General features: G+C 40.8%; 1 long non-coding RNA gene across 1 annotated transcript in view; it reads right to left on the reverse strand.

The window, feature by feature from the left end:
• Positions 1-2,164: 2,164 nt before the first annotated feature.
• The window catches only part of LOC131478023 (uncharacterized), a 45,672-nt gene continuing 24,446 nt past the window's right edge, over positions 2,165-23,390 (reverse strand). The window contains exon 3 of the long non-coding RNA XR_009244249.1: positions 2,165-2,189. This is a non-coding gene — a long non-coding RNA (uncharacterized LOC131478023). The remainder of the gene's footprint in view (positions 2,190-23,390) is intronic.

The raw sequence follows: 23,390 nt of genomic DNA on the forward strand, positions 1-23,390 counted from the left end.
AAAAAAGGAATATAAATCAACTATATCTTACAATGCTAAATTCGTATGTCTCGGGCTTGGCAGCGTGGCCTAGTGGCTAAGGTCCTCGCCTTGATCCCATATGGCCGCTGGTTCTAATCCCAGCGGCTCCACTTCCTCTCTGTCTCTCTTCCTCTCAGTATATCTGACTTTCTAATAAAAATAAAATAAATCTTTAAAAAAAAATTCGTATGTCTCTGCTTCTCATTCATGAAATTGGAAAGTCATCAGATTCCACAAAAAAAAGAGAGATAGAGAGAGAGAGAACAGGGAAGAGAATCAACTAGATACATAAATAAATGCATTAACAATACAGTGTATTCTTCCTACCAGGTTATTTTAAACCATATTTTTCATTAATCTTCACAGTAAATCTCAAAGATATTAGTTATATCTGTGCTTAAAATAAAGTTTTTTGGCTCTGAGATGTTGAAGTCAGTCTTAACACCAGAGGGATAGCAAGATATGGGGATGGCAAGATATGGAGCAATATTTTAAAATCGCAAATGTTTCCCTGGCTTTAGGTTCTATTTGTACCACAGTTACCTTTCCCCAGGACTGCCTTCTTACCCTGCTGCACACAGTGAAGTGTTTGATATCACCTCTAGAAGCCAATTGTCTGAGCTCCTAAGAGCAGGTAATGCAATAAAACTGAAGGCATTTTTCCTTGATATTTCAATGTATCACAGTTTTTTTTTAAGGTTGAAAAATGAGCTCAGTTACTTTTATCTTAGACCAGTGATGTCTAATTTTCCAAGAATTTTGACAGTGTATGGCTTCCTGGGAGAACACAGAGTTTCACGAAGTTCAGAAAGCAAACTTGTCCTGATTTGGGGGACAGAGGGACGCGTGCGCGCCTGCACAAACACATGGATATTGCCCTCAGAGAACTCAGTCTATCCGAGGAAATAGTAATTATAGTACCACACCCATGCAGGGAGGTGCTCAGGGTGACACAATAGAGGAAAGTTCTGGATCGTGGAGCAGAGAAGAGTGATTTAATTCAGGAATCCTCTCCAAAGAGTGGAAAAGCAACCAGGTATATGAGCTGATCTGCTTGCAACTCACGTAGCATGTGACTTTGAATAAAGCTACTAAAGGCTTTTCATATTGGGACAGCTGAGCTCAGAGGCCCCAACTGGCAGAACAGAGCGCACATATCAGCCACCATGATGGTAAGTTTGGCGTCTGGAGAATTGGTGCCTTAAATTCTTCACCGTGATCTCTCTCACAAAGGCAGCTACCTACTGACAACATCGTTTTCTCATACTGATACTCAAAGTATCCTTTACAAAACCGAGCTATTTTAAGTGTGTGAAGTAGAAATGCTCACTTGAACTTTGTCCTACTTTATTTTGGCAGCCAAGGTTTCACCTGCTTCATCCAACCTTGAAAAAAGCTTCTAAGGTTTTTCATTCAGGGACCACTGACTGTGAGTGGCATAAAAGCATGGGCACGCTAGAAACCATAAGGATCTTGTAACTGTGGGTTATAAATCTCTGCGATGTAGGTTGTATAGTGGTAGGTCTTTCTAAAATTCTATCACGGATTTTTCCCCGTTTCCACACCTGTTATTTAGTTCATAGACAATAGCGACTCACTGATGAGTAAGGTTTTTCTTTTTGCAGTCTTTCACTTCTTTCATTAAAAAAAAGAGAATTATTTATTTGAAAGTCAAAGTTGCTGAGACACGGAGAGGCAGAGATGGAGAGATCGTCCATTAACTGTTCTACTAAGCAAACGACAGCAACAGCCTGGACTGGTCCAGGTCAAGGCCAGGAGCCAGGCATTCTGTCCTGGTCTCCCACATAGGTAGTTGGCGTCCAAGCACTTGGGCTGTTTTCTGTTGCTTTCCCAGACACATTATCAGGAAGCTGGATAGCTAGTGGAGCAGTCAGGACTCTAACCGGCACTCATTTGGGATCCTGATGGTCACAAATTGTGGCTTAACCTGCTGTGTCACAATGCTGGCTTCAATTTCATTCATTTTTTTAAAAAAGATTTGTTTATGTTTATTGGATTTACTTCCCAAGTGACTGTAATGACTAGAGCTGAGCCAATCTGAAGCCAGGAGTCAGGAGCCAGGAGCCTCTTCCAGGTCTTTCATGTGAGTACAGGGTCCCAAGGCTTTGGGCTGTCCTCGACTGCTTTCCCAGGTCACAAGCAGAGAACTGGATGGGAAGCTGGGTGGCTGGGAGAGAACTGGCACCCATATGGGATCCAGGCAAGTGCAAGTGGAGGACTTTAGCTGCTAGGTTACCATACCGGCCCTAACTTCATTTTTAAAGCAGTTAAAGTAAAGCATGAATTGATTGGCTCACGACCTCAGATATGTATAAACAAGATCTGAAATGCTGTTCTTCCAGTTTTCCTTTCCCAGTGTTACTCCTTTCTCTTGTGCATAGGTTCTGTTTTAGTTGGAGTGGACATAACCAGGGATAGATAACATTTCTGCCTGGAGATCTGAGATGAAAATACGTTGTTTTTCATGAACTCAACGTTACAAGAGACAGGCTTCGGCATTACTTGAGTCACATGATTGTAACCAAGAGGATGTGATGTTATCATCCACTGGGCTTGGCTCACCTGCTCTTTTATGTGGCTAGGAGGCAGGCCTCCATCATTAGAACTGAAGAGTTATTATAGAAAAGGAAGGATTCTCCAAATGTGTGTATGTGCGTACGTGTGCATGTACAAGGATGGATATTTTTATACAAAGGAGAAAAGTTGGTCATGAGTTACGAACAAGAAAGGGTCTGCTCTAACCTGTTTACATGAACTTTCTTCATCTTACTTCTATCACACCAGATGATAATTTTATTAAGGTACAAAGACTTTAAAATTACAGGATGAAGTTTTAAAACACATGTTTTTCAAATGGCAGTAGCAGTACCACATTCGTGGTAAGAAGCATATACAAGGTCCAGTTTCAGTCTGCTCCATATACCAAAGCAACCGCCTCAGGAAACACACATTCCCCAGCAACCAAATAGTGTCCGTGCCTGGCTTCTAAAAGTCAGTCACTTTTAGATGGGCTCAGTGATGCTGGCTGTACTCCACTGAACACACTACAGACTGCACACTGATCACGAAGGGTCCCACCTGGGTAACAATGCTTCAGCATTGGTAGGCCTGAAAGTCTGCCAGTGCTTGAACTCATGTCTCCCCCAAACCCAAGATAAAAGCAATATTCTATTCTCCCAAGGAAGAGAGTGTCTGACAAGTTGAAAGCTCCTTTACTCTGATTAGCAATGAATTCAGCTATTTTTCTTTCTGGTTTCATATGAGTGACTTAAATATTTTTTAGAATTCTGTTCTTATTTAGAGTATTTTGAATGTATGTCTTAGCAATATGAACGGTTGCTATAGCTATTACAGATATTATTTTTGAAGCTACTGATGTTGACATTTTATCAGTTTAAGTGTACTGTAGAAAACTCAGCAATTTTTACCTCCATCCAATAATATGGTTCAGCGACCTTAGAACTCAGATGTTTGGTTCTAAACAGAATAACACTGGTCAGGTCAATAATTCCTTCAAGATGTAACACTGATCAATCATATTTTGAGTCTTAAGTCCTCCCATGCTAGTTGACTGATGTTAAGCAAAATTTTAACCTGTGTAATTCATGATTCCCTTTCCTAAAGGTGAAAATCATACAAACATTTTTGGGTTAATACAGAAATTAAATACAATGATATGCAGTTTTCAGATCAGTCCCTGGCAAACAATAAGCCCTTGGAAAAATAGCCATATGGTGACTGCAAATAATATTAAGGAAGGGAGACTCTATCAAATTCAATTTTCTATAAACCCAAAGAACTGGAAAAATGACTCAATTTTCTTTTTGTAGTTGTAGAGTGTTTTGGGATAATGTGAAGTCTTGGGAAACTTCAGTAGATTGAATTTTAAGGTCAAATTTAAAATTTCAGCAAGTTATTACAAAACAGTATAAGATATGCATTAAGTATAATTTTTCCAAGGATAAAACATGATAGGAATATGTTAAACACACATATATTTATCTTTCATAAACCCATTCAATTAATCATTTTGGAGGCCAGCGCTGTGGTGCAGGTTAATGCCACTTACAATGCTGGCATTCTATACTGCAATACTGGATCCAGTTCCAGTTGCTCCACTTCCCATTTAGTTCCCACTAATGAGCCTGAAAAAGAAAGAGAAGATGGCCCAAGTCCCTGCCACCCGTGAGGGAGACTCAAATGGAATTCTGATCTAGTTTCAGCCTTGGCCCAGACCTGGTCATGTTGCAACCAACTGGCAGTGAACCAGCAGGTAGAAGGTCTCTCTCTTCTTCACTTTGCCTTCCAAATACTAACTAAATATCAAAAGGTAAAAATTATCATTTTAGTGTACCTAAGGTGTCCATTTTTCTACAGACATCCAGCTGAGGGTCTCCCTGCGTATCCACTGTGACTGAGCGTAAATTCTTCTATCTGCTTAAATCACAGAGAATGTTTTGGCATAACCAAATCTTGTTTTATTCTTGCAGTTTCAGATTATGACTCATGTCTTCTTGTTCCTTAAAATTATTGTCACAGGGTTACATTTCCTGTGACATTTGATTGTTTGGGTTGAATGGTAGTCTTGTTTTTAGCTTCTGAGAAAGATGTTTTATTACCCAAAAAAAAAAATTTAAATCACAGATATACAGTCCTGTCTAGAAAAATAGAAGCAATGATGGGAAGGCTCATGGAAAGAGAGTTTCTGGAGCAGGCCATGTTCAGGTTCTGGTCCAGATTCCAACTTGGCCAGGATGTGTGGCCAAGTGAAAATCATTCTCCCTCCCTGAGCCTATTTTCTAACTTGTAAAACAGAAGAGTCTCTAAGTATATGTAAAATTTCAGCACAGGTTTATCTGTTATCATAGTTATGCTCTGGAGTATTGAGATTATTGAGATAACCTTGTTGCACATTAAAGCATACAGGGCAATGGATTCTTCCACTCGATGCACACTGCTGTTACTGAAGACCTGATTGCATCCTCTAAGAGATGATTACATTCTGCAATCACCCTCTGACCCCAGCCTCCCTTCCACAGCCTCCTGATGGCTCTCTGACTCCAGTATCATCCTCAACCAAATTCAGCCTTCACATGGACACCGGAGTCACCCCCACAAAACGCAATGCCATAGTGCAAACCTGCCTCCTACACTGCCTTCATCTGTTTTGCACTGCTAAAAAAAAAAAAAAAAAAGGCCATGGGCTTAATGTGTGGGTCAACTTTTCCTTACATTACCTAAAATACACAAGTGGAGCTTCTGGAGAAACTTAGGATTTTGAGGTAGACAGCTCAGGATTGGGTGTCCCTGGGAGTCTGGTCTGTAAGTCCACCAACAGTGTAGTCTCCTGAGGCCCAATCATAATCATACACTCTGCTTATAGAATTCTAGGATTTCTCTAGTCTGCCCCCCCAACTTTTCTGGTCTTATGCATGAGACCAATGCAAATGGCCCTCTGTATCTTCAGGAAGAGTTAATAGAAGACTCTCATTTTTTTCCTGCAGTACTTAGCTTTTTACCATTCCAGCAAAAATGCCCAGAGGAGCTTTCTGGGAAGAAAAAGGGCTTATTTCAGCATATAGTCTGGAGGTTCATATTGTAGAATCAGGTGACTCCATTAGAGTTGCATGTGGTGGAAGTTAAGTTGGAGTTGATATAGAGAGGGAACCACATAGTAAGCCCAGAAACAAAGAGAGTAACTAGATCAAACCCAGCTTAAATACACAATCATCTCAGGAGAACTACTTTCTGAGGGCCACCCTATTGACTTAAAAAGACCTTCCATAAGACCCGCTTCTCAGACATCATAATTCAATCAAGTGTCTACCCTTAATTCAGTGACTCTACAATGAGACTTCAGAGTTTAAATATCTGCATGAGTTTGAACAGCTAAGTTCTGCTCAATTTGTAACACTCACAAATTGATAAACAGCATCAATTTATTGCTCATGGTACTAGAAGTTGGGAAGTCAAATATCAAGACTCCAGAATCTTGAGGGCCTCCTAATTGTATCATAACATGGAGAAAGCCACACATAGGCGAGGAACAGAAAGAGGGGGTTGAATTCACCCTTTTATAGGAAATTCACTTCAACCTTCTCGTGTTGGAAATGGAGTTTCCAACACATGGACTCTGGGGAACACATCCAAATTACAGCAGGCACACGCTATCTCGGCTTCAGCCATGTGGGATTATTTTCTGTCGTCAAGCATGAGTTGCTTTCCTTGTAACTAAGGCTGTATGCATGCAGTGTTTAGACCTGGAACGCTCTTCCTTTTCTTAAATGAGCTAATTTCCATTCACCTTTCCAACCTCAGGTTAACTGTTATCTGTTTCAAGGTGCATTTCTTGAACTTATAAATTTGAATAAGGAGCCCTGATGCTCTTAAAGTCTCCCCAGATATATTAGTATTTATCAATACTTCCTATTAAACAACTGTGGTGTCTGGACTCTTGTCTGTTGGCTTCATAATTATGCTTCCCCAAATCTGGGATGAAACACAAAACATTTAAGTACTCCATAAAAATGAATTAAATGAAGAGTGGTTTTAAATGTCAGAAGTCTAAAAATGTAAGTATTCACCATTGATGTGAATGTTGGCAATCTACACTTCCTTGGAGATATTATGATGGTAGCTTCAGTGGAGGACTGACTGGCAGCAGATGCCAGACCCAAGAAGGCAACGAGAAAGTGGAGATGGGAAATTCATTGGTTTGTTATATTCTTCCTAACCCCGTCAATGCTCAAGATGCTTTGATCAGTCAATAAACAGGGTAGGCAATAAAAGCAGGAAGATATTACATGCCTGAAATAGCTGTATGCAAAGAGTCATCTGAAACCAACACCTAACAAGATAACCATTTGTGGGAGATGGAACTCAAAGCATGCATGTTCCCACATTACCTATGCTGAAGATGCAGTGCAAATGTTCTATCAGGGCTTCTATAGTTTCTCATTCAAATGTGTTAATTCATTCATCCCTTTAATTCCTTTCTAAGCCCCATATGCTAGTGATACAAATGTGATACAAACTCCGTCCCAGAGTGGCCAGTTACACTAGTGGATAAGATGCCCACATCCCTCATTGAAGTGCCTGTGTTTGATTCCTGGCTCCAGTTCCTGACACCAGTCTCCCTCCAGTGTGGGCCCTGGAGGCAACAGTGATAGGTGAAGTAATTGGGTTTCTGTCATGTGGTCCTGGTCAGACCTAGACCAGACCTAGTTGTTCTGAGCAGTTGGGAAATCTCAGCAGATGAGAGTTCTCTATCCCTTTTCTTACTAAAATAGATTAAAAAAACCCTAACACCCCATCCCTCCCTGCCTTGCTAGCCTTTTCTTCAAAGTCCAAAGATATTCAACATTTATTTTTATTATTCATTCTAAAGTTAGACTATAATTCTACAGAAGGAAAAATTTGTTGCTTTATTTACTTTTGGGAATTCATTTCCTAGATCAGAAACTGGCATTGCTAAATAAATATCTGTTACATGATTAGGTTAAATGAATGCATGAAATTATTTCATAAGTCTGAATTCTGGATAAATCATTAAAAAGAAAAACCCAATAGCTCCTTTCAAAGAAATTCTTATTATCATTTTCCAGGAGAATTATTTACAAATAATCTATAAAAATTAAAATGAATATGGGAATGCTAACACCTTTCTTTAATAAAAACTTGGCATAAATATGTAACACCTACTACTAAGTTCTATGTGAAACTCTTATGAGCTTTTTACTGGGAAAAATTTGAACTTCACTTGAGCTTCAGTTGCTTGAGTTTCTGTCTTCAGTATTTTCTAAATGTAGCATTTAATAGTCAGATAATGTAATTTACCTTGCAGTTGTTTAAAATGGTAATTCCTTGACACCAACTAGAACCCTTCCTAGGAAAGGCTAATTTATTTGCTAAATCTCCTCATGTGTTCAAAGCTTTTGTGACCTATATTGACATTTCGATAGACAGCAGACTTAGATTCTGAACCAAATCAAGCAACTCTACAGCAATGAGCCATATGGCTTTGTAAAATAATTTGGAAGATCAGAGTTCAGCCCTGTTATAAAGCAGGCTTAAGGGTGAAGACAATGTAAGGAATTTGGTTTCGGGAAAAACTCGTTTTGAAGTAAGAAATAATTATGTGAAAATGTCAAGACGGCAGTTGCATGTACGAAGCTGTTGTGAAAAGGGAATGAATCTTTGGCTTCAAAACAGAGATTTTGAATGTATCTTCTTCACACATAAGGTATTAGAAATTATACAATTTGGGGTGGACATTTGGCAAGGGGCTTAGGTTGCCACCCTCCATAGGAGTTCCTAGTTCAAGTCTCAGCTCTTTGGCTCTTGATCCTGCTTCTTCCTGATGTACACCGGGGGACAGTGAGTGACACCCCCAAGAACTTAGGTTCCTGCCACTGATGTGAGGGACCTAGACTGAGTTCTTGGGTCCTGGTTTCAATTGAGCTTAGCTACTGCTGTTCTGGCTAAGAACCACTGCTCTGGTTCATTAGGGGAAAGAACTGGAGGGATTTTCCCCACCCCTCCAAAATGAAAATAAATAATAAATATAAATTATTTTAAAAGATGTAATGACAAAATTGTCTATAAAACAAGCGTAGATAGGAAAGAACCAACGTAAGGGACAAAGTCCAGGTTACTTCAACATTTCAAAAGGAACTTTTACAAATGACATGGCATGCACTGTAAGGAAAGCAAAGAAACAAGAGAGAAGGATCCCTGGACATCAAGAGAAACTATTTCCAAAAGAGTGAGTGATTTATTGTGTCAAACACTGCTGATAAGTAAGATGAAGATTAGCAATTGACCATCGGATTTGACAAGTGAAGATCATTACTGGTCTTGACACGGTGAAATGCAAAGGATGGAAACTTGCCTGGAGTAAGTTCAAGGAAGAACAGACTTAAAGAAGGTTAGTAAAGATGGTTCAGGAATATATCTACAAAACCTAGCAAAGAAATGGGATAGTGGTCGAAGAGTAATGTGAAGTCAAATCTCTCTCTCTCCCTCTCTCTCCCCCCATCTGTCTCTCTTTTATGGTAGACTATATTGAAGATGTTCTGTGTATTTCCCCTGTAGAAGGGAATTCATCAAAATGCAGGAGTGGGAGAAGAGTTATTGAAGTAGGATCCTTAGGAGATGAGAGGAAATGGTGCCCAGTGCACATATGGAGATTTTGGCTTTAGAAACGAGCACAGACAATCCACCCAGGAGGGAAGGCAAATTACACAGGAACAGATGCAGGTAGGCAGTAGAGGAGGTGGTGAGAGCTAATGGAAATTCTCCCTTGATTGCTTCTATGTTCTTACTGAAGTAGAATTCAAACTCATCAGCTCGGAGTGAGAAGGAGGAGGAAAATAGAGATTTGTGAAGAGAACAGGAGACAGGAATAACAGTGTATGAGACTGGATGAGTGAATGAACTATGAGAACAGGGTGAGATTGTTGGATGCTCACGGACATATTTTTTACATCCGTAGTCAAGGATTTAAAGGATAAGCAGCCTTACGAGGACTGTGAGTGTGAGAGTAGCTACAGCTGAGTGAACCCAAAGCTGACATTTTCCAGCAGAACAATGGGATGGGATGGGAAAGAAGGGAGGAAAAGAGAAAGAAAGAGAGAACACCTGCTGGAGATCACACAGAAAATCATGCTTAGCCTTTGTTAGTGCAATGATTTTGTTTCCACCTCCCCAAGAATGGTCAGCACGCTTTTCTTAAAAAAGTAAAGCCAGTTTGGGAGTGAACCAGTACACAGAAGATCTTTCTCTCTGTAATGTTTCAATAGAAATAAATAAATCTTCAATGGGGTGTCAAGGATGCCCATCCCTTGAGCCCATCTTGCCCAATGGTTGTGGTCTCCTGTCCATCTCTCTCCCCGCAAGCCTGAAGTCTAGCCCTTCCTTGATTCTGTTCCTCCAGACATGAATAGGTCATTTCTATAAACTTTAGTGATTTTAAAAAAAGGATTCCTTTCATTTATGCGTTTAGCTTCCCTAACCATAGTTTGGGAGGAACTGTAACATACACTTTCACTCATGTGACCTTTTTCCATTTTGGGTATATTCTTCTAAAAATATCTCTTTCACATCCCCACAGATCAAGCCCCCAGGCAGGGGGTGTAAGAGGCAGGATCTCCAAGGTGGGCTCTGCACATTCCCCCTGACCCTTTTCATCCATTCTTCACACAGCAGTTGGAGGGATCTTTAAAACTCTGGCTGGCGATTGTCCCACTGAAAAGGTTTAGGGCCCCTGTTGCTAACAGGATAGACTCTTCAGTTATTAATGCAGCTAGCTGGCAAGCGTTTTTCAAATCTGTCCTCTAGCCCTTCCTCCCAGCCCCTACATTTCAGCCTCGCTGATCCCCTCACCGCCAACGTGCTCCTTTCTGCACCAGGATGCTCATGCTGAGCTTTCAGCTTGCTGCCTTGCTTGTCCTGTTTGTCCTGCATTACTAATGATGGTGCACAAGATGTGCATGGCACGTCCATAGCTTTTGTCCCCTGATTTTTCAACTTGTGATAAAGCAAAAGCAAATATAAGGCACTTTGGTACTTTACTAATAGCTGTCATTACTGCAGTGTGCATGTTAACATTTATAGTCAATGATGGATATTCAACCATTTCCTTCACATCCAATTCAGGGCAACTGTGACTTGCTTGCAACATTCTCACGACTGGTGCAACATACCTAGCCTACAAGCATGGGAAAAAATTCTTTGGCAGAGATCACTGATGAGGGTGGCTGCAGATGTACCCAGAGTGAGGTGGTAAGCAAGGCATGACGCCCTCCTGCCTTTGTGTCTCTGTGATACTGTTCGATCTCATATAACATGTGTTTTCCTACTTGATTTCTCAGTTGATCAAAGGTAGTGAATAATATTTTATATCTCAACTCTCTTTGCATCAAATGAACAGATACAATGTATATCCTGAAGTGAGCCTCTGAAAATATGTCTATGGTATAAATATCCTTTTTGAAAGATGTATTTATTTTTATTGGAAAGGTAGATTTACAGAGAGAAGGAGAGACAGAAAGATCTTCTGTCCACTGGTTCACGCCCCAAGTGGCCGCAATGGCCAGAGCTGAGCCGATCCAAAGCCAGGAGCCAGGAGCTTCTTCCAGGTTTCCCTCACAGGTACAGGTTCCGAGGCTTTGGACCGTCCTTGACTGCTTTCCCAGGCCACAAGCAGAGAACTGGAAGGGAAGTGGAGCAGAAGGGTCAGGGATCGGTCCCCATATGGGATCCTAGTGATAGCAAGATAAGGATTTAGCCGCTGAGCCATTGCACCCAATTCTATGATACAAATATCTTAGTAGAATATCTACCATATTTGTGGTCTGCCTCAGAATGAGTTAGAGAAATTCAATATCCCTTACAAATCCAGACAGTCCACTTAACCGAATGGGCTTATCTCATTAGCAGAATGCACAGACAATAGACTTCAAGCTCAGCTTAGATGATGCAATAACTATTAATTCTTATCTTGCTTTTGGAAAACAGAAATGACGAATGAATTGAAGGTCACTGCCATGATAAAAAAAATAGCAGAGAAGAAAATTAATTACAGCCTTATTGTGTCTAATCTGAACTAGGATGAAACCTCTTTACTCAACAGGCTTTCTTAAAAATTCTCTGTCTTCACGTCGGGGACCCTGGGGTGACATCAGGTAACTGATCCCAAACCCCAGGTACTGAGGCAGTTGGGGGCTGCATGTGGCTTCTCCCCTTGCCTCCCTTTACCCCTAGATATAGGAAAAAGATAAGGAAGGTGTGGAACTAGTGGTCTCACCCACTTTGCCTATTCCTTGACCCTTCCCACTCTAATCAACTATGTAAACGTTATCAAAAATAAAATAAAATAAATTTCTCTGCCTTGTCCTCATCCCCCGAAAGTTTCAATCCTTTTTCCAAAATAGACTGATACTTTTTCCAACATGTGCTCAGAATTCTAGGAGTCAACCAGCTCTCATATTTCACTGCTCACCTGTGTTGAATGGTTCAAAGTCATCTAGGAACCCTACACCCTTTCTCATTTTTTTTTTCCCAGAGGGTGCAAATCATTTCCATCCAGAAGCTTCTGATAAAAACTCATCTGGAAAATTTTCAGTTGCTAAAGCCATCATTCCTTGCTACCACAACAAAATCCCAGTCCTCAAAAATGATAATCCTAAATGCCTTCAAGAATGAGTGAGGAAAATGGAATATGTAGGGTACGTTGCGTTTAAAATAGCAGAATCGGTACAGACCATGGCAAATAGCCAATAGGGTGAGTACACATTTATGCATGGTTATATAGAAAAACAAAAAATTCTGGCAAGGTGCACCTGCCAAGTATATCTATGGCCCATTTATTCTGCCTAAGTTCTTACTAGCACATATCTTTTCTTGCACTCTCACCTAACAACTCTCTTCTATTTACTTCCCTAATCGAGCTTTCATATGACTTCAGATCCTCCAAGCTTCTCTCTTATTCAAACTATTCCTTTGGCAACCAATTTTAAACAGATTCTGGTTGATTTCATGTAAGCCAACCTGATAACCTCTCGTCTCATTCCCATTCCACTGACTTTCATTTCCTGACTTGGGTTTCCTGTTGATATGGTCCTAGATCTCTGCTTAACACAATTGCAGACAAAATGTAGAAGTATAAGGGGGTTAAGATGTTCTCTAAGACGGCACTTTGACTGATGGGGGATGGGAGACTGGAGTGAATTGATAAATTCTTCACCTTTCCTTCTCCCAGCCGATGAACAGAACCACAATGCATTCCCAGGGTTAGACTCACAGAATTGTTCATTCACTCATACCTATTGGCAATGCCCTTTTTAGCAAATTCTCTTACTGGCTTCCTTTATACCCCCTCTTTTCCTTGTCCTTCATTCCTAATCTCTGGGATTATGCTTAAGGCCCTTCTTTGGGCTGTACCTCATTCAGAAGTCGCACTAAACCAGCTGTTATCAGGGCTGGCCTTACAAATCATTTGGATGGGATTTTTCAAGCTGCATTGCTTAGTGATGTTAACTGAAATGACCAGACTCCAGTTGCTAAATCAATGGTGAAGTGTATTCAGCTAGCCAGACTACGGATTTAGATCTGAAACCAACCAGTTGTTTGCTGGATTTGCCTGTGTCACAAGCCTGAATTTAATGACAGGTTTCAGACTTCTCTTATAGGGTGAGGAGATTTTTTTGTGTGGTCACTGGTCACATTGAAAATAGAAAAATATTTTATTGTGAAACTCAAATACCTGCTCATTCTAAGAGGCTTGACTGTTGATGAAGGAGCTACATGACTTTCTCACATTCATTCCCACATAGGATGCGGCACACATAATACAAGAGGCAAACCATGAGATTGTTCATCATGTCTCCTTTAATGGCCCCAAGTGATAAAGCTCACTCCCTTCTTCAGGTAAAAAAGATGTTTCCATGCCCATGGCTGAGGTTTTCTTTGTCACTGTCTAGGTTTACTTGAAAGGTCACATTACATGGCAATCAGCTGCAAGGCACCTTCACAGTGCCAATATCTTCACCAGTATCTGCAGTCACCACCAAGTCCACAGTGAATTGATGGCAATAACTAGGTGCTCCACCAACAGTGCGATGTAGAGAGATAATGACCCTTGGCCTGCAGTGGCATTACAATTACTGATGCGGTTGCTAGAAGTCAGTTGTGTGAGGTGCATTTAGAATAGGAGGCACTGGAATATGTTGTGCTTTCATGTCCTGAGAACAATGATGCTTGTAAGAATTTTTGAATGGGATGACTTTCTCAACTGCAGTGAAAGACTTGGCACAGGAAAATGAAAAACTCATGACAGCCAAATGCCAAGTAAAAACATTCTTAAAAAAGCCAGAGTGTTCTATGGCAACTTTGTAAAAAGCTCTCCTTTTCTGCAAGCTGTGCTAAAAATTGGTGTCTAAGTGTAGTGTCACAGGAGACTCAAGGCACAGTCGCAACAGATGACACCTAGGAAAGCTAATGGTGTAATGGGAAGAGTGGGATGCCATGGCATATTTTAGGGGTATCTAGGCTGAGCATTCTGAGAAGTGTGAATCTTAAATTGCCCTGAACTCCCTAGTATCACAGGATTAAATCTCCCCAGCTGTGTCGAGGGGAGAAGCACTCCCTCTCCTAGTGTCAGTGCAGTGATATGGCCTAGGACAGGAGCTTTGCAATGTGATGCTAGTCCTCCTCGGGATCCACACTCAAAGTTACTCCTAGCCCAGCATACTCCAGGCCTCAGCATAACCCGATCAAGGAAGAACAATCTCTGACCGTGGAGGCATAGCCTACACTTCCAGTGTAGTATTTGTAATACCCAGGGAGCATATCAAGGAGTGGACCTAACACATATTGGCCTAGGGTGTGGGACGTAGATAGGAGGATACTTCAAAAGTTCATGGATAATGAGATCAAAAGGTGTTTATTTTAATGTAAGAGAGTTGTAACACATTGTTTTTCCATAATGTGTATTTTCTTAAACTTTTGAAGATCCCTTTCATGCGTAAATTTCATTCTTTTATGTGAGGATAACCTGCGCTGGAACCAGCCCCATGATGCCTTGATTTGAGCCTTATTGCATTCAAGTATGTGCAAATATAGAGTGTAGAGGAATGACTTCTCCGTGTGATATGCTTTCAACCAAGAGAAGATGGAAATCAGGGATTTAATTTCTCCTCTTATTTCTTCCATGATGAAATTAAATAATTTATCAGTGAATGGAGACTTGGATTTGAGCATACCTAGTAGCAGTCAGCTCTATAATGCAACTTCAGTTTCTCTCCCTGTTACTCTATTCCCTTTTGTTGTTCACCCCTCCTCCATGGGATTTTACAAATCTAACTCAGAATAGGGTAAACTTCTACCCGCCCACATGATCTGCTTGGGCCCTTTGGAGATTCCACTGTTAGAATAAACAATTCTTGCAGCTGCACCTTAACTAAAATGTGGCTGATTTCTGAGGATACAATTTTCCCTGCACAACGCTCAAATAATGATTGTTGGCTCACTAAATACTATTTCCAGGTCATTCTCTGTCTTGCTCCTTTGAAATGTGTGCTACACAGCTAAAAGATCCTCTGATCCTTCGAATTATCTTTTGTATCAGATAATTGCTTGCCATCCCAGATGCCATGTGTCCAGGTTTGGCCTCCACTGTATCTCCTAGCTGTTTCAACAGATCTTCCTTCCAAACATCATATAACATTGCTTATAAGCTTGTCTCCCTCCATCCGCCTCGAACACTAAGAGTAAGGCACGATTCTGATCATGTCATCCACCTGAGTAAAATATTTTCATGGCTACTTATTGATCTTAATACAAAAGTCTGAATAATTAATTTTAGCTAAGAGACTCTGAATTTAACTATTGTTCCTCTTCCATCTTTATCTGTTGCCACTTCAGTCAGCTCCTATGACACGGAACAACTTCCACGTCCCTAGAATGGAGCTAGCTGGACCTTTACGTGTGGTAACTCTTGAGCTGAACAAGAAGAGGAGGAGGAAGGAGGAGCAGGAGGAAGGAGGGGATGGAAGAAGGAAAAAGAAGCTGCTAGAGCACCACAGAAATAGATAAGCCACAGAGAATGATGTGGAAGGTCACAGGTTTTCAATTTAGACACTTGCCTTCAGATCCTTGTTCTGCCTTTAGCCTCTGGAACCTTTGATCATGTCCAATATGGAAAACATGAACCATGTCCAATATGGAAAAAACAAACTCTATTTCCATAAGATAGCTAGGTTAATCTGAGCACATGTCAGCTTTGGTATGTTCCTAGTAGGTGTCACTCTAAATTCCCCAAGACCTGGGACAATAAAGAAATCAGATTAATGGTATCATAGGAACCAGAATACTCAGAGATGAATGGGATTTAGGGCGCCAATGATAGGTAAAAGAGGATGAAGGAAATATTGTCCTTTTCTCTAAAGAAGTTTTTGTTAAACCTTGGCTTCCAATCTGATATCCAGGACTTTAGGCAATCAGCCCAGGAGCCAGAAATAAATGGTGATAAGCCTAGTTCTGTTGTGGAAAAGCATCTCAGCCAACTGCAGGAGAAAGAGAGCAGGAAGATCCATGGCTCATGCATGGCTTTGGAAGGACCTTCATAACTCACCATGACACTCAGGATGCTTTGTGTTTTTGCACAGTCATAAACAGAATTCACTTGTCAGGCAGAAAACTTGATTAAAGCAATAAACAGAATCATAGTAAATCATTTCCTTTAATGCAAGTCTAGAGTAGACCGGAAGTTAATTTGTCTTTAGTTCATTTCAGATTTTATATGGTAAGAAAAAATAGTGACACTTGAGCAAGGAGTCAAATGGACTTTAGAATTTTTGAGGACATAAGAATTACAGAAGATTACACCCATAAATAAAGCATGCTATAGATTTCTTAGGTTCACATACTGAAGCCTGAATGATCAATATAAAATCAAGACTTTATTGCTCTCAGAACACTCTTAGGTCTAATATTTCACTGGCACTGAACATCAGATATCATTTGGTGGGCAGCAGAAGAATTATCCTCAAGTTGAAGGGGAAGAAAGTTCCAATAGGTTTCACTTTTTGCTCAAGATCACATAATTTGCAAATATAAGAACAACAGGTATAGGGGCAGGCCCATCCTATCACCGAGATTGGAATGAGAGATATATTTCTCAATAAAGATGTTGGCATCTATTTTCACAGAGTACCTGACATTGTCAACAATTCTGAAAGGTGATTTGGGGAGGAATTTTAGCAGGCACCAAATGGAGCACTCAGATTCACACCATTTGAGGCAAGATTAACACAACTATATTTACAAAGGCATGGACAGGGCACAGGGATGGTGCAGTAATTGGGGTTAGTAAAATCTGGCCACCATGACACCAGGAAGGAGCAGGAGGGAGTGGTGACCAAGTCTAGAAGTCCAAAGGCTGTCTGCATATGGCCATGGACAGAGCTAGGACACCATTTGGCACACAAACAGCCTTGGGTCATCCATAAAAGTGTGAGCTGAGGAAAGTAGCAAACACCCACATCTTCTGCTTCTCCTTCCCTCCACTCCCAATGGAATGAGATGCCAGGAAGCTTGTGCTGACAGATCTGATATTATCAGTCATGACATCAGATCCCCTAGGGAAGGATGAAGAGTGGAACAAACAGGCACACTGTTTCTCACTTGAATTTGTGCTCAGTTCAACAGCCAAATCAGAGCAAGCCTGTATAATGTCTGATACGTGTCTCTACCTAAATTCATGTGGTCATACGGAGCCTGGAAACCCGGTTTGATCCATGAGAAAAGTACAGACCCTCAACATGGTGATTAGCTTATGATGAGAGCAGGGATCAAGAACCAGAATTATAACTTTTCCAAAAGTATCAAAAGACCCTTCTCATTTGCTTTTTCTATGCCGTGAATCTAACCCTGTGATATCGGTAACCACTTTGACATCCTATAAAAGCAAAACAGCAGAAGGGTTGAGCTGAGAGATGGTGAAACTTTCTTCCTGGGCACATGAGTTGAGCATTAGAATTCAACCACATCTGAAATTGTCTCAGCAGTTTTATCCCCTGGATCAACTTTTTTTCTTTCTCAGTATATGCTTCTGTCATCTTCACCTGCAGAGTCTGCAGTAAAGAACACTACTGAGCAGGACTTGCAACTCTGCAGGCTCTTCACTTAGAACTGGCATGAGTCGCAGCAAATCATTTCATCTCTCTGGGCTCCGATTCCTCAGGTACACAGTGAGAATTTTTGTACTGGATATTCTTCACAGGCCTTTTTATGGCTAAATAAGGAGAAAAAGAAATAGTAGCCATTTTTTTTTTAGCTCACCTGGCACTAAGAGTAAATTCCTGCCTAAAAATCAACTCATTCTCCATTTCTAGCATTTTGCAGACAGGCAGCCACTGTTGTCTGCCTAATTAAGGCTATAGCAAATAAGGGTTATGCGCAGCCCTTGTTAGTCCCATTGATATTCCTAGGATAGCTCCTCTTGTCTTTCCCACTTCAATTCAATGAACCAACTAAATTTGGTCATTTTCATGTCTCTTCAGATGTAATCAGAACATCAAATGGCCAAATACATACTCAGTGCCTACTATAATAAAATGTGACACTAGGTAGTATGATAGTTAACATTCTGTCTTCATGTACAGCTCCTGCTAAGAGACTGGACTCATCTTTCACCAAATAAATGCCAAAGCAATGGATGAATCTTGAAATAAAGACAAAGGAAAATTCTGAAGAGTCATGTTTCTATCCCTCCTTTTTTCCGCCATGTACCCAATGACTAGGGTGGTTTTACTGGGCTGTTAACAATAGCTCCATTTTTAGTATTGTTTTCCACTGGTTAGAAATTTAACTTAAATAAACTAGAATTGTCTATAATAAACTGAACAACATAAATTTATGTAAGGGTTTCTAATCTTCTGGGTTTCCTTGCTCATCACTGTCTGCTCTCATAGTTCCTTCCTAGAATCACAGTGTACATCTATCTATCCCATCTTCTACCCAGTGAAGCATCACCAAACAGAATTTTCTTCCTCTCATCCACTACCACTTTTTGACAGTTCATTCTTTTTCCTTGGACAAGTCTTAGCTTTAATGATGGATTCTCCAGAACATTACTTACAGGCATGGAAAGAATAATGATTTAATGTCTTCTTTTGCCCTTTTACTGTTCTATAATAAAAGGCACATAAGCAGTCATCCTGGGGCTGTTGAGCCCACTACCACAGGGGGAGCTGGTCCATGTTTCAGTGGCTTTACTTTTGACCTGGCTCTCTGCTGGTACACAGAGGTAAGGACTGGAAGATACCAAAAGTGTTTATGTCCATGCTATATGTGTGGAAAATCCAAAAGAAGGTCTTGGGCCCAGTTTTGCCTTGCCCAATCCCGGCACACAGACTATGTCGAATCTTTTTCTTGCAAAACTCACCCTTACCCTGAAGAACGACAACATCTTGCTTCTATGTGTAGGCCCCTACAGAGCAGCAGTATTTTCTTCATTTGAAAATATGGCAGGAGAGTGCTTATAAAAATTTCGTTACCCGTCTCTGTGGGACTTTATTGAAGGCTGCAGGAGGAAGCCAAAACACTCCCACATAGCGAACTTTTCTGACAATTCCATAGTGTGTGGGCTTTGGTAGACGCTGATTCACAGGACATAGCTTAACCAATGATCTGCTAAGGAGAGCTACTAACTTCACAAGCTAGAGGTAGCCCCAAGTTCCTTTCTAGTTGAGCTTTCCAGTACCATTCAACAGTCTTAAGTAGGTGGCATCACTCTCACTTCAATATTCTAAATTTCATTAGAACCTTTGGGGTTACATGAACAACAAGAAATGGTTCAGATCTAGTTAAGCATTCAGGGGGTTTATTGGATTCATGTCATGGCAATATACGGAGACCCATTGTATTATTAGGGTCTAGTTTGTATTCTGTGAGTCTCTGTGCTCTCCTTTCTTCTACAAGTTGGATATTTCCCTGTGAGAAAATAACCACAAAGACTCGAGGTAGCTCCTCTGTCCCAGGATCTAAGCAGCTTAAGCCACACATCTACCACTCAATTATTGTGGCTAGGGGAGTCACTGCTTTGATTAGCTTCATTTAGATATTATTTCTTCCACTGCTTAAGCCAACAGCCACACGGATTGGGAAGTCAGGCATTCCCAAGAATGCCCTGGAAGATATGACAACATAGGAAAGTCATGCCTACCCTACGCATAGGCATTGAGGTCACTAGCTTGGCACCTGTCAGCCCTGCCAGCGAGCCCTATGCTCCAACATACTCAGGAGCAACAGAGAAGAACTGGGGTCCTGGGTACCACTGAAAGCTTAAGCAATATCACCATCACTGGCAAGTGTTGTAGAATGTAAACCAAAAATTCCTCCTCCGTTTTCTTAGCATCAAATAAACCTTCCTGACTCTGTTGTGAGAAAGAGAATCCAGGGTAGACTGAGATAAGATTTTTCTATAGCTTGACAACATGTGGGCTGGCAGTCACAATTAAAATGACGAAACCCAGCAATATATAGCATTGTCTCAAGGAACAGGGATTCATGTCATTGTCTGCAAGCAAATTAAGTCACATAACGAATATCTTACTAAAAATTTAGGGGAGAAAAAAAATGCCTTCACAAGTGAGGAATAATAAAATTGGGAAAAAAATCATGAAAATCTCTGTTATTACCAAATTAGGATGAAGAAAACGTCACTGATAATGTTTATTTCTACTGTTTTACTGTCTTACTGAAGCAATTGTCAAAAAAAAGCTTTCCTAAGACAATTTGTTTCACCTTAATCTGACTTTCCCATGAAATGTTACAGTGCTCATTGTAAACACAAATGGCTCCAAAGTGTGAGTCTGCAACTGCAACGTCATTCATCTAGTCTATTAGTTGACTCATTATTTGTTCATTCAGCAAACAACTATGATCTCCAGTGAGAACATCGTTAAGAAGATTTTGCTCAAAAAAATCAGTCCAAGAGTTGTTTCTGAATTTCTGACTGAGATTTCCAAGTTAAACTACTGTCTAGTGTCAATGTTCTTGGATACACATCAAGCATTTTAGAGTAATTCTTAAGAGGATTCTCTTAGCAGAATAGCTACAAGTTCAAACACATACCCAAGAATTTCAAAAACCCATAGCACAGGTTAACCAAGTCACTGTAGAGAAAGACTTCTTCATTTGTGTTACACTTAAAATATAGCACAGACATACTAGGTCATTCAATTCATATTTTTATGCTAGAATTGGCACAGAACAATATTGAGATGCCTCTGTTTCACTCTTCTATTGCCTGTGTGCACAGCTTGCTCTGTGAACATTCATTGCAATACTGCTTGAGGAAGTATAACCTATATACACTATGCAACGTGTAAAAATCCATTGGTGGGAGGGCACTGTTTCTTGGCCGCCCATATTAAGGTGTCTGACTCACACTCTGGCAGGTAGACTTGGTCCTTGCCACCCACATGGGAGATCTGGATTGAATTCCCAGCTCCTGGCTCAGCTTGTCGGAGTATAGGGTGCTGTAGGCATTTGGAGAGTGAACCAGTGGATGGAGATGGCTGTCTGTATCCCTGTTTCTATCCTCGCCATTCTCTGCTTTCCAAATAAAATGATGACAAATTGGGGCAGGCATGGTGGAGCACAGTTAAGCCACTGCTTGGAATAGCAGCATGTCATATCAGTGTGCTGGTTCAAATTCTGGCTGCTGTGCTTATCCACCTTGCTGCAAATGTACCTGGGAAAGCAGTTGGGGAAGGGCCCAAGCACCAGGGCCCTGCCACCCACATGGGAGACCTGAATGGATTTCTGGGCTCCTGGTTCCAGACTGGAGCACCTCTGGCTGTTGTGGCCATCTGGGGAGCCAATTAGTTGATGGGAGATCTCTTTCCTTCTCAGAAAGTCTGTCTCCCTTTGAAGTAAATAGATAAATCTTCAAAAACTGACAATATATCAGTAAGAACAAGTTTTATAAAAGACAATTAGATTGGTTTTTTTGGATCCACTGGTGTTTCATAAAGGATTTAATAAAATTAAAAGCATAAGAAAAATAGATTACAGTAGGTCATTATACATGTAATGATATGCAAATGGTGGTAAATTAGAACATGATTGTATTACTGTTCTTTGGGGGAAGAACAGATTTAAACAACTCAGACGTGAGGTTTTAAACAGATGTGAGGTTTTAGTACTGAAATTTAGCAACAATAAATTTCGAATTAAAGATAACACATGTAATGAATTGCATTGTGACTTCTGTAGTAGATAAAAATGCAAGCTGCTTATAGGTGCAATGTTTCATGTTTCTATTTATAAGAAAAGGTAGCCAGTGTTTTCTCATACAGGTGAGATAACCATATAAGGACAATTTCTTAGTGCTGTAATTACAATACTGCAAAAAGAAGCCACTTAATCCAAATTCTCTTACATTGGGAATGATCCATCTATTTATCTTGAGAGGGAGGGATGTACCCCCGCCCCTCTGCAGGGGATTCACTGCTCTGATGCCCACAGTGTCAGTGTCTGGGGCTGTAACAGGCTGAAGCCCAGAGCCAGAGACTCGGTGTGGGTCTCCTGCATGGGCAGGATACCCCTGCTTGAGTCATGATCACCTGTTGTCCCTTAGGATGTGCATCAGCAAGAATCCGGAATGGTGGACGGAGGCAGGACCTGAACCAAGTCCCTGAGACATGAACATTCCCAGTGAGCATTTTAACTACTCAATCAAATGCCTGCCCTTCGCTAATTTTTTAAAAAGATTTATTAATTTTTATTGGGAAGTCAGAAATATATAGAGGAGGAGAGACAGAGAGGAAATATTCCATCCACTGGTTCATTCCCCAAGTGAATGCAATGCCCAGAGCTGAGCAGATGCAACGCCAAGAACCAGGAGTTTTTTCCCAGGTCTCCCACACTGGTGCAGGGTCCCAGGGTTTTGCGCCACCCTTGACTGCTTTCCCAGGCAGGCCACAAGCAGGGAGCTGGATGGGAAGCGAGGCTGCCAGGATTAGAACTGGCAGTCATATGGGATCCTGGCACGTGCAAGGTGAGGACTTCAGTGGCTAGGCTACCGCATTGGGCCCATGCCCTTGGCTAATTTTAACTTTAGATTGAAATGACATTTGGAGTTCAGACCCAGTGAAATTATCTGATGATTGCCAAGCTTTACAGATTATGGAAAACTAAATTGTGCAAAATGAACTATAGCCTTTCCTCTTATTCATTCACAGTGTGAAGGGAGAATTCCTTCTCTGGGCAAGAAAATGTCTTCCTGGGCTACTTTGCTGTGGGAGTGGCAAAAGAGCTGAACCCTGCAGGGTTCCATGATGGAACGTGGCTGACACCTTGTGGTTGCAAGCAAGTACCCTGCATAGTTGGGGTTTTTGTTTGTTTGTTTGTTTGTTTGTGTTGTTGCCAGCAACAAGTATGTGTGTTTGTATATATCTTTAGAACAGAAAAGGAGAGTTTTGGGATTGGCTCATTTCCCCCTCACTGTAAGTGTGCTTTGCTTTGGCAACTGTCAGCTTATTCTCATTCAGAAAATGCCATATCTGGAGCTAGCTAAGCTCATTCTGCTCCATCTTTAAGCTATTGGAAAGGCTAAAAAAAAAAAGGAGTAATAATAGTAAATATTTTTAGTTGAATTGAATTAAATACTTATATCTTCAGCTAAGAATAATTTAAACATATGGGTGTACTTTAAGTTCAATCTATTATTATTATTTATTATTTTAAGAATTATTTTTCTTAGGCCCAGCGTGGTAGCCTAGTCACTAAAGTTCTCACCTTGTGTGCGCCAAAATCCCTTTGGCTGCCAGTTCTAATAT

This window comes from Ochotona princeps, chromosome 26, assembly GCF_030435755.1.
Source record: "Ochotona princeps isolate mOchPri1 chromosome 26, mOchPri1.hap1, whole genome shotgun sequence".
Taxonomy (NCBI): domain Eukaryota; kingdom Metazoa; phylum Chordata; class Mammalia; order Lagomorpha; family Ochotonidae; genus Ochotona; species Ochotona princeps.